Genomic DNA, 10,190 nt, shown 5'->3' on the forward strand with positions numbered 1-10,190 from the left:
ATATTTTAATTAGAATATTTTTAATATCTTTACCTTTTTATTTGAAATGCCACTCAATATTTTTTTAAAAAGTATGACAAAATATTTAGAAAATATTTTTAGAATTTGTTTGTAAAATATGAAAATTAAATTTTAAATTAAAATTATCCTAAAATATGATAAGTTTTGATGTAAACGAAAACTCAAATTATGTCAAAAATAATTATATTCAATGATAATAACAATTTAAATTGATTATTTTAAAAAAAATACATTTACAAAAATATTGTTTGAAAGAAAATTCATTTCTCTTTCAAATATAAAATGAAAATATTATAATTAAATAATAAAAAATATAAATAAAAACCATAAATTTAGCAAATGACAACTGAGTTATATTATGCTAAAATTTTATTTCTAACAATTTACCAAATGACAAATGAGTTATGAGCAAATAATACCATATAATTTTTAAAAACATCGCCATTCTTAAATATTTTTTGAATAAATAAATATTTTTTAATTTAATCAATTGAAAATAATATCCGTACAATTGTGTGAGTCAAATTCTAGTTTTATTGATGCATGTTATATATTAGTGTTGTATGTTTTATATAACATTTTAATGATGCACGTTTTTTTAAAATCTCCATTATTAAAATTATGCACGTAACGATAACTCATGAGTTATTTTTGTTGATTAAATGACATTATATCCAAATTTATTTATGGATATTTCATTAAGGTAACTGAAAAAGACAAACAATAAAATAGGAAGTTTAAATTCATTTAAACATATTTCATTAATGTAACTGAAAAGACAAGTAATAAATTAGACAGTTTTATTCGTTTTAAGATATTTCATAAATGCAGCTGAAAAAGACAAAGAAAAAAATAGGGAGTTTAATTAATGAAGTAAGAACATTTTCAAATGGGTACTTTTCTTTTAATAATTTAGATATATTCTAAACATATAAAAATGAGAGCTTTTTTGAAACTTGTACAAATGAGATCATTTTAATAAATAGATACGTGTACAATGCATATCCTTTGATAGTGCATAAATGTAACAAATTTTCTAACTTGGTGTGGTAGTATAGTACTTATTGTAAACTGAAATATATCAACAAAATTATATTTTATTTACTGAAGATATATGATTTGTAATCAATAAATAATTCAGAAATCAACAAATATAAACTAAGAAAGTAATCATTTAACTACCAATATATTTACCTTTGTCACATGCTAATCAGCTTAATTAGAATATTAGGATTGTTCAAATGTTCCTTTTAAGAAAATACATGTACCTCCACCAAAAATGTTGATTCTAGTTCCACTAATTTAAGCGTATCTCTTGAGTCAATATCCAAATTACTAAAAAAAATTGTTGTTCCGACCTTTCCAAATATACCATAATATCCATGCAAATTGCTGATCATCCATTTTTGGACTAACACTCCAAAAAATATGGTTCATATTTGCGAAAAGAAACTGAGAGGGAAAATATGAGAATTCGATGGTATCTTTGAAAACGCTCACACCTGACGTGCTGGAAGACATTCAAAGAACACATGATTTATTGATTTCTTTGCACAACATATATCCAATTGTCTTCCTCTTGCTTTTAGATTTTTCAGTACAACTATACACCCTGAGAGGAGTTACCATAAGAAATGCTTTACCTTCGGAGGACACCTGATAGGCCATGGATTTTACCCACTTTTACCCATGGTTTATAAGTGTTTTAATAACTAATTACTATATTCTAGAGTCTTTTTAATATATTTATAGGTTCATGAGTGTTTTGGAAGAAAGTGATAATTTTGGATCATTTTGGAGATAATTGGAGAGAACATCTGAGTTGACCGTCGAGCAAGACCAGCAGTCGACATTTAGAAGAAATAATCAATCGATGCACACCCTGTGACATCGATCGACAGCGAAGCGCGCAGAAGCCCGTTTTGGTCCAAGCCGACTTAGAGCCCAAGACTTCACCAATTTACAAGATTACCCCTGACGAGTTTTAACCTAATATTTATAATTTGCTAACATGTTAGAGGAAAAGTGTGCTTTCTTGTTTTCTTATTTTCACAGCAAATGTTTTCTAGGATTTTAGTAGAGTTGGAGAGAAGATCCAAAAAGATTTGTGATTGGAACTCCATTATTATCTATCTATCTATGCAATGTTCTTACCTTATCATTGCTGTTATGAATTGCTTAATATGTCTGAGTAGTTCTATCATTAGGTTTATGGTTTAAATAGGTTATGATAGATTAGCCCCAACTATAGATTGCTAGTGGTGATATTCATCATTAGGATTGTTAGTAATGCATGTTTCTAGTTTAGCTAGCTAAAACTTGACCTAGGAGTTGTAGACTCAAGTGATCACTTGTATCTCACCCTGAATCCGTCCTGAGCTAGGAATGCTAGAGTAAGGCGAAAGCTGATCTAGGAAGCCTAGTGAGCATTATTCAACTCAGTGAGCATTATTCAACTCGTGCGTAAAGCTTGACTAACGCTCTTCGATCAATATTCCTATAGAATAATCGATCGACAGTGCGAAAGGTGTATCGATCGATATTCCTATAGAAACATCGATCGACAATTCATCTGGTCAATAGACAAACCTAGAAAGCACACGCCGATCGGTTTGTTATTAATAACTTGAGCTCTATAATATCATGCATACAAATATTAAGCATCAATAAGATTATAATCCTGATTACATAAATAGAAACCCTAAATCTAGCTATTTCATCTAAGTACCAAAAACCCAATCAAATCAACCGAGCAACTACCTTGCTCACAACCTGCTTATTTACATTTAAACATAATCAACCTAGCTTAATCACTCTGATTAGATCTATTAGGTTCTCTAGCTCCTTGTGGATTCGATCCCTAAGTACTACGATAAAACCTCTTATTTGAGAGAGTAATTCACTCCTTAAGGTAATTTGAGTAAGATCAAATTTGGCGCCGTTGCCGGAGAGCTTTGATTGCCTATAGATTTAGTATGATTTAGTCTAGGTTACTTCTTTAAACCACTTTCTGACATAATTTTTTTTCTTTTCTTTTCAGGTGCATGCCCAACAGTATTAAAAGTAACAAGGAAACTCAACTGCTATTCTCATCAGATCCCGCAAGCTTGGAACGTTTGATCTGCAAAGGAAGACGCTCCTCATCGATCGACATCGATACTAGTTCGTCGATCGACACTCGCCAACCACCGTCGACCCAGACACCGATTCTGTCGACCGACACTCGCTCACTACCGTCGACCGAAGCCACTCTTCCGTCGACCGATATCTTCCATCCGACATCGATTGATACTTCAATCCGAACATCGATCGATACTGAGCCGCAAGACATGGTTGCTACTTTGGTTCTTGTGCGAGATGAGAATGGAGACATGCATAACCAGGAGGGTCATCTGCGTAATGCAGCAGGTCAGAGGATAGATGCTCACGGGATTGTAATCCCTGAGCCCGATACTGATGCTACAGGAATTGCTCAACCTGTAGATGAGGCTGCTCGACCCATCACGTTGGATGATTACAATCGTCCAGATCAGTTCTATGCCAACAAATCAGCTATTCGCCCTCCAGCTATCCAGAGAGACAATTTTGAGTTGAAGCCGTAGTACTACACACTCATGGGACAGACACTAGAGCTGGGTTGCGGATCAAACCCGCCCCGCTTGACCCGTCAACCCGCGGGTTGAATGATTTTTTTGGCCTAAAAAATTTGACCCGCTTGACCCGCAAGAAGAAAATATGAAACCCGCACCCGCCCCGCTTAAACCCGCGGGTAATCCGCTAGACCCGCGGATAATATTAATAATAGTAAAAATTATTAATTTAAATATTTTATTAAAAGTAATAAGAAAATTTAATATTTTAAATATCTTTTATTAAAAACAATAATGAAATATAATATTTTAAATATTTTTTTATTAAAAATAATAATAATCATCTATTTATAATTTAAATTAAATATTTTAAAAAAAAAATTGTTTAAAAATAATATTTGTAGAAAAAAAATCTTTTTTTTTTTACTTTTGCGGGTTGGCGGGTATCTGCGGTTGAATTTTGGTTGACCCGCACCCGCCCCGCATAAAAAGCACTCGATCCGCACCCGCATCCGCGAATCAAAATTTACAAATCACTCGACCCGTACCCGCCCCGCAGCGGGTCAAAAGGGGCCGGGCCCGCGGATAATGACTCAAATTCCCAGCACTAACAGTTACCCTAATGTGGGTTATCTCACAAGCATCCTATGGACCGTCTGTAGAGGATCTTATATCTGCTATCAAATTCAATGGAGTCCCTGAGGACTACCTATTTTGCAAGCTCTTCAAGTACTCGTTTGCTGGAGAGGCTTCGAATTGGCGTAAGCAGCTACTACTAGGATCTCTTACATCCTGGGCCGACATCAAGAACGCATTCATGCGTAACTTCTTTGAGAAGGCACGTGCTGAAGACTTGAGGAGCAAGATTGCTACATTTACTCAGGGGCCTATAGAGTCATTTAGAATCTCTTGGATCAGATTCAAGTCTTACAAGACAGATTATCCACACCATGGATTCAATGAAGAACAATTGCTCAATACCTTCTTCAGAGGAATCATAGTGCAGTATCAGATGGCTCTTGACGCTTCCAACGAAGGGAACTTCAACACTAGGAATCCAGAAGAGGCTGTGAGACTTATTGAGAACTTGGCATCCAGCAATAGCACTAAGAACAATGACTTTGAGAGAAGGCAATCTGCAACTATCCTTGGGAAGGAGCAGATGGACGAGGTGAAAGCAAAGCTGGACAGTGTTCACAAGCTTCTAAAGAAGCAGGTTTGCTTGGTAGAGGATGCAGATGCTGTAGATACAGAGAGGAGGATGTGAACTTTATCGGTAGAATAGAACTATATTTCAAAGGTCTGGAAACCAGGGTGGAAACTTCTATGGCAATGAACAAATGAGTAACTTCAACTAGAGTTCACAGTACCAGAAACCCTACAGCAACAACAGTAGAAGTTATGGAAACTCATCTTACCAAAAGCCACCACCACAGACTCAGGAGAGCAAGATCGAAACAATGCTTGATCGGGTGTTTGAAGGACAGCAGAACCTGACGGTGGACTTCAATGGGAAGGTTGATTCGGTCTACAACAACATGAACATAAAGTTTGAGACTTTGAACACTCATCTGAAGAAGTTGGAGATGCAGGTTGTTCAGACAGGAAAAGCTGTTAAGAAGCAAGAAGCTTTAGCAAGGGGGATATATAGGAGATGATGTGATGAAGCGCCACGTGAATGCCATCATTGATGATGATTTCTGGCAAGTTGTGAAGCATGAGAAGCTGCAAGAAGGGGATTTTGAATTAGAAAGCTCGATAAGTTTTGGCGGATCACATTGGTGTCGATCGACGTCAGACATAAGACATCGATCGACGGACTTCAACCAAAACCGATCGGCAAGCTTTCCAGAACATCGATCGACGACACATTCAGAGTCGGTTGCATCATGCAATGCCGTGAGGATCATGACCCACGAGGAGTTCGCAGCAAGACACCCTCATCCGCCCAGCCTTTTACGTAATAACATCGATCGACAGAATGAGCCAGTCGTTGATTGACAACAAGAGACCACCGCTGATCGACAACCTCCAGTACCCATTGATCGATGAGCATCTCTCACATTCCGAGTGCAGATACCAAAGATTGACAGCGCACGAATCAATGCACTCATACCACAACTGAAACCTTCAGCTAACCCACCAGAGACCACCAGTACACATTCAGAAGATGCGCCAAAGCCTATGGAAGTTGATAAGGTTCCTATGGGGAGAACCTTGAGGAAGAGAAAGGAAAAGGTTGCTTAGCATCTAAAAAGGGGAGCTAATGAGAAGGAGATGGAAAGTTTTCTTAAGAGAGTCCTTAGGATTTCACTGGAGAAACCCTTCGAGGAAGCCTACTTTACCCACAGATTGTGGATGTTCTTCAGAGAGACCAAGGAGACTGAAGAGGACATTAGGATAATGTTCCATCAGGTCAGAGAAAAGATGAAGAATGGGATCACACTGAAGAAGAAAAGTGATCCTTGGAAGTTTGCAATACCATGTCTGGTTAAAGGTATTGAGTTACCACATGCATTGTGTGACACAGGAGCATCAGTCAACATCCTACTTAGAGTTATGACAGACCAGCTAGGTCTGAAGGTGGAGTCTTCCAAGGAATCATTCACTTTTGTGGATTGTTCTCAGAGGAACTCAGGAGGAATTGTCAGAGACCTTGAGGTGCAGATTGGTAATGCCCTCGTTCCAGTGGATTTCCATGTCTTGGATATCAAGCTGAACTGGAACTCGTCTCTATTGCTTGGAAGAGCATTCTTATCAACAGTAGGAGCAGTGTGCAACATGCAAACCAACCAGTTGTGCCTGACACTCATAGACCCGCACACCTACTATGATCCAATCCCGGTTACAAAGCCACATACGTACTCCAGAAGAATCGATGATTCAAGACTTATAACAGCATGTCACTGTGATTTCAATGAATTGCATAGATTAAAGTATTTTAAAAAAAAACACTCTAGAATATCACCTAAAACCATGAGATTTGAGTTTTATTTTTTAATTAAAGAAACTCCATTTAAACACCCCAAAATCAGTTAAAAAATTTAAAACTTCACAACTTAAATATTTTCTGTGCAATAGTGGACTTTAAAATATTTTATGAAATATTAAGTTCAATAACAATGGATTTTAAATGTATTTATAAAATTTATGTTTTAATAATAGTGAATTTTTTATTTTAATACAAATCACCTAAAACTCTCAGTTGAATACACTTTTACAAGTATTCAAAATTTTACATAATTTAGGTACCGAGATTAAGACCTATTGTGGTTCAAAATTTGTTAGAACAACAATGCTTGTGCTTCTCGTATCATTTAAAAATATATATTGAATTAACATATTAATTAATCGTTATAATATATTTATTTGTAAAAATTTATATCCTATAAGAGAATCACGTAATAGTACTTATGTTCTATGCTGGTAGTTATCCGAAAAATGTATTCGATTGTGGTGATATAAAGCTCATGAATCTCAAAATGATTTTGGGTACTAAAGAGGTAGAGAAACTAAGAACATGTTCTTAGCTTTTTTAGTTAAAAGTTAAGAAACGGATTCTTATATTCTGATAAGAACCCTGAAAACTCCACCCTAAGTACTCCCATTAAACATGATCTAAGGAACTATATTCAGGACCGGGTCTAGCGTCATATTTACGTCATATTACGTAAACTAGTATTAATTAGTTTAATTATGTAAACTAGTATTAATTAGTTTGATTTGGTTCACTTTCTGTCATGTGCTTATTACCAGCAATCTTAGCATCAGTTGGAAGAATCTCGGCGAATGAAAGGAGCTTTCTAAAGTATACGAAGTTGTCGGGACGGGATCATCGGCCTCATGCTGAAGAGAAGAGGATGAAGTTCGGTGCTGAAACCGCTCGCCGTTGGAACCACTTCGTCGCTGATTCTTTTCGTCGTCGGCATGAAGAAGAGACTTTGATGAGGTGTCCAGAATTGCAGTGCATGAGTGACATATTTAGATCTTTTATTATGGAAATGAGTTGGATACATACTGTATTGGATGCCTTCGTGTACTTTTATGTTTTTGGACTCTGATAATATAATAAGTTGATAAAAAAATATTTTATATTCTAGCCAGGTTCGTCGTTACACGTTTACATGCGTAAATGTGATATCCTCGCCTGAGTCCTACCAACATTATAATAATAAATAAATACAAAAATATCGTGATAATAAACTCCAAGAAAATAGTGGTCACATATACTTTTGGAAAAATTGGACGGCTAAGGTATGGTACCAACAGGCAACAATAAAAGAACAGACAAAAAAATCTGCGGACAAAATGAGAGAAGAACAAAAAAGCTTTGGATTTGAATTAACATGATCCACGCAAATGGACTTACGCATCAACACTGAATCTTGTGGACGACAACACAACATCTCTTTTTCTTCCATAACGTATCGAACACCAAAATATAATAAGAGCACTTCCAATGGGTAGATTCTAAAGATTCATATGTGTATAAATATATGTAGTATATGTGTATATAGGTGTGGAGTCCATTATTTTGTAGAGAACCCCACCCTTAAGGTTTACCGCACCTACATACACATATACGATATATATTTATGCACATATGAATCTTTAGAACTCCAATGGGTAGAACCCCCCTCCCCCCCAATTGAAGGTGCTTTAATAATCTTCGTCTCATATGCCATCGGTCTAATGAGGGTTCGTGTCATTGATCAGTCGATACCATCCGTCTTCTTAAGTTTTGTAGATGTATTCAGGGAGAGTTATGCATTGTTGTATTACTTTATTCGTTTATGTCACGCTGAATTTATATTGCTTTAAATCAGTAGATGTGGTCATGAGCATCTGGCGAAAATGAAAAAAAAAAGTTAAAAAGATATATACAATCTTATGTATCATTATTTCGTCTAGCGTGGACTGAATTATTATGCCGTACACATAATAGATTGGTTTACTTTTTAATGGAAAATTTGTATCCCCAATTAACACTCTTCAACACGCGTTTTTTAAGACAGAATGTTGGAAAAATACTAATGAATAGGAGGAAGCAAACGAGGATCATGATGATCCTCCTACTACTGAAATTGAGAAAGTGCCATCTTGGATATCTGAATCCCTATCTGTCAAATTAATGCGTCATGGATCGATAATGGCTGTCGTGGCTTAGGGTGGAGTCTTAAAGATCAAATGGGTTATGAATATTTCGAATCACGGGCGTGAAGTAGGAGCCTCTCAGTTTTGAATGCCTAGATGGAAGGTTTACTCTGAGCCGCCTCATGTATGAGAGACATGAGGATAGCCTCGATATGGTTCGAGATGGACTGTTCGGACCTAGTGGACATGACTACAAATCTAGTGGATTGGCCAACAATTGCGACAGAGATCAAGGTATTCCAAAGATTACATGAGGAGTTCGACTATGTGAACTTGTCTCATATTCCTCGGAGTAGGAATGGTCAGGTGAATGCGTTAGCAAAAAAAGCAAGGACCATAGGCTATATTTTTTTCCATATATATCAGATCTAGCCAGACGGAAGTGCTCCTCGGAAAATCGGCTCGTCTGACCACCACTTGATTTAGTTTAAATAGCCAGCTAACGAAAAAAAATAGATTGGTTCTTGGTCTTCTTCTTTTTGGAAAAAGGCTTTCATTAATTCTTGCTCATTTTCAAAATTGCATGTGGTTATGGTTTTTGTATGAGTTTATACAATGTTTTATTGACCTTTGGTCTGTCTGAATTATCTGAGTTCGGAGAAATGTTAAACAAATATAAGTAAACCGGTTTCTCCATAGTTTTATTTGCTCTCGTTGAACCAGCATGGAAAATATCTACCCAAATAAATGTTATATAATTTCAAAGGTTTGATTTAGTCCAAGTAATCTTCAAAACTAAACCAAACGTTTTTCTCCAAAAAAAAAAAAAGAGCTAAACCTAACGTTGTGGAAGAATCTAAATAATATTGATATTTTTTTCTACAATATTTGTGATTAGTATGTACGTTAATTAGTATTTCAGGTATGTATTCTGTAATAATTTATTAAACTACCCATGCATTGCGTGGAAGAACATTATATATAAATTATTTTATGTTTTTTTATGTTTTTTTACATATTAAGAAATAATAAATATACATTGAATCATTCAAAAGTCAATAACTATTACATATTTAATTAAATTGGTGGCAACATATAAATAAATTTTAATAATCCAAACAATATTTTTTTTTTCTTTTTGATGGTATAACTAAACATAAATGATATTAACATATATATAGTGTATTTTTATATTAATATCTATTAAATGATGTTTTCTACTCATATAAATTTTTTAACATTTGTATCTTTTATAACAAAAACTTTAAATTACTAATAATAAAATTTTCATTGTGTTATTAATAGTTTTAGTGATTTGTAATTTAAAAAAAAAAGTTGTCAATATTTTGTTCAAAACTTTTATCAAAAAACAAATTTCAAAAAAAAAATTCTAAATTGAAATATTTATGTATTTTTATATGGTATATAGTTTAATTTAAAACAATATATATATATATATATATATATATATATATATATATATAT

Source organism: Brassica oleracea, chromosome C5, assembly GCF_000695525.1.
Source record: "Brassica oleracea var. oleracea cultivar TO1000 chromosome C5, BOL, whole genome shotgun sequence".
NCBI lineage: Eukaryota > Viridiplantae > Streptophyta > Magnoliopsida > Brassicales > Brassicaceae > Brassica > Brassica oleracea.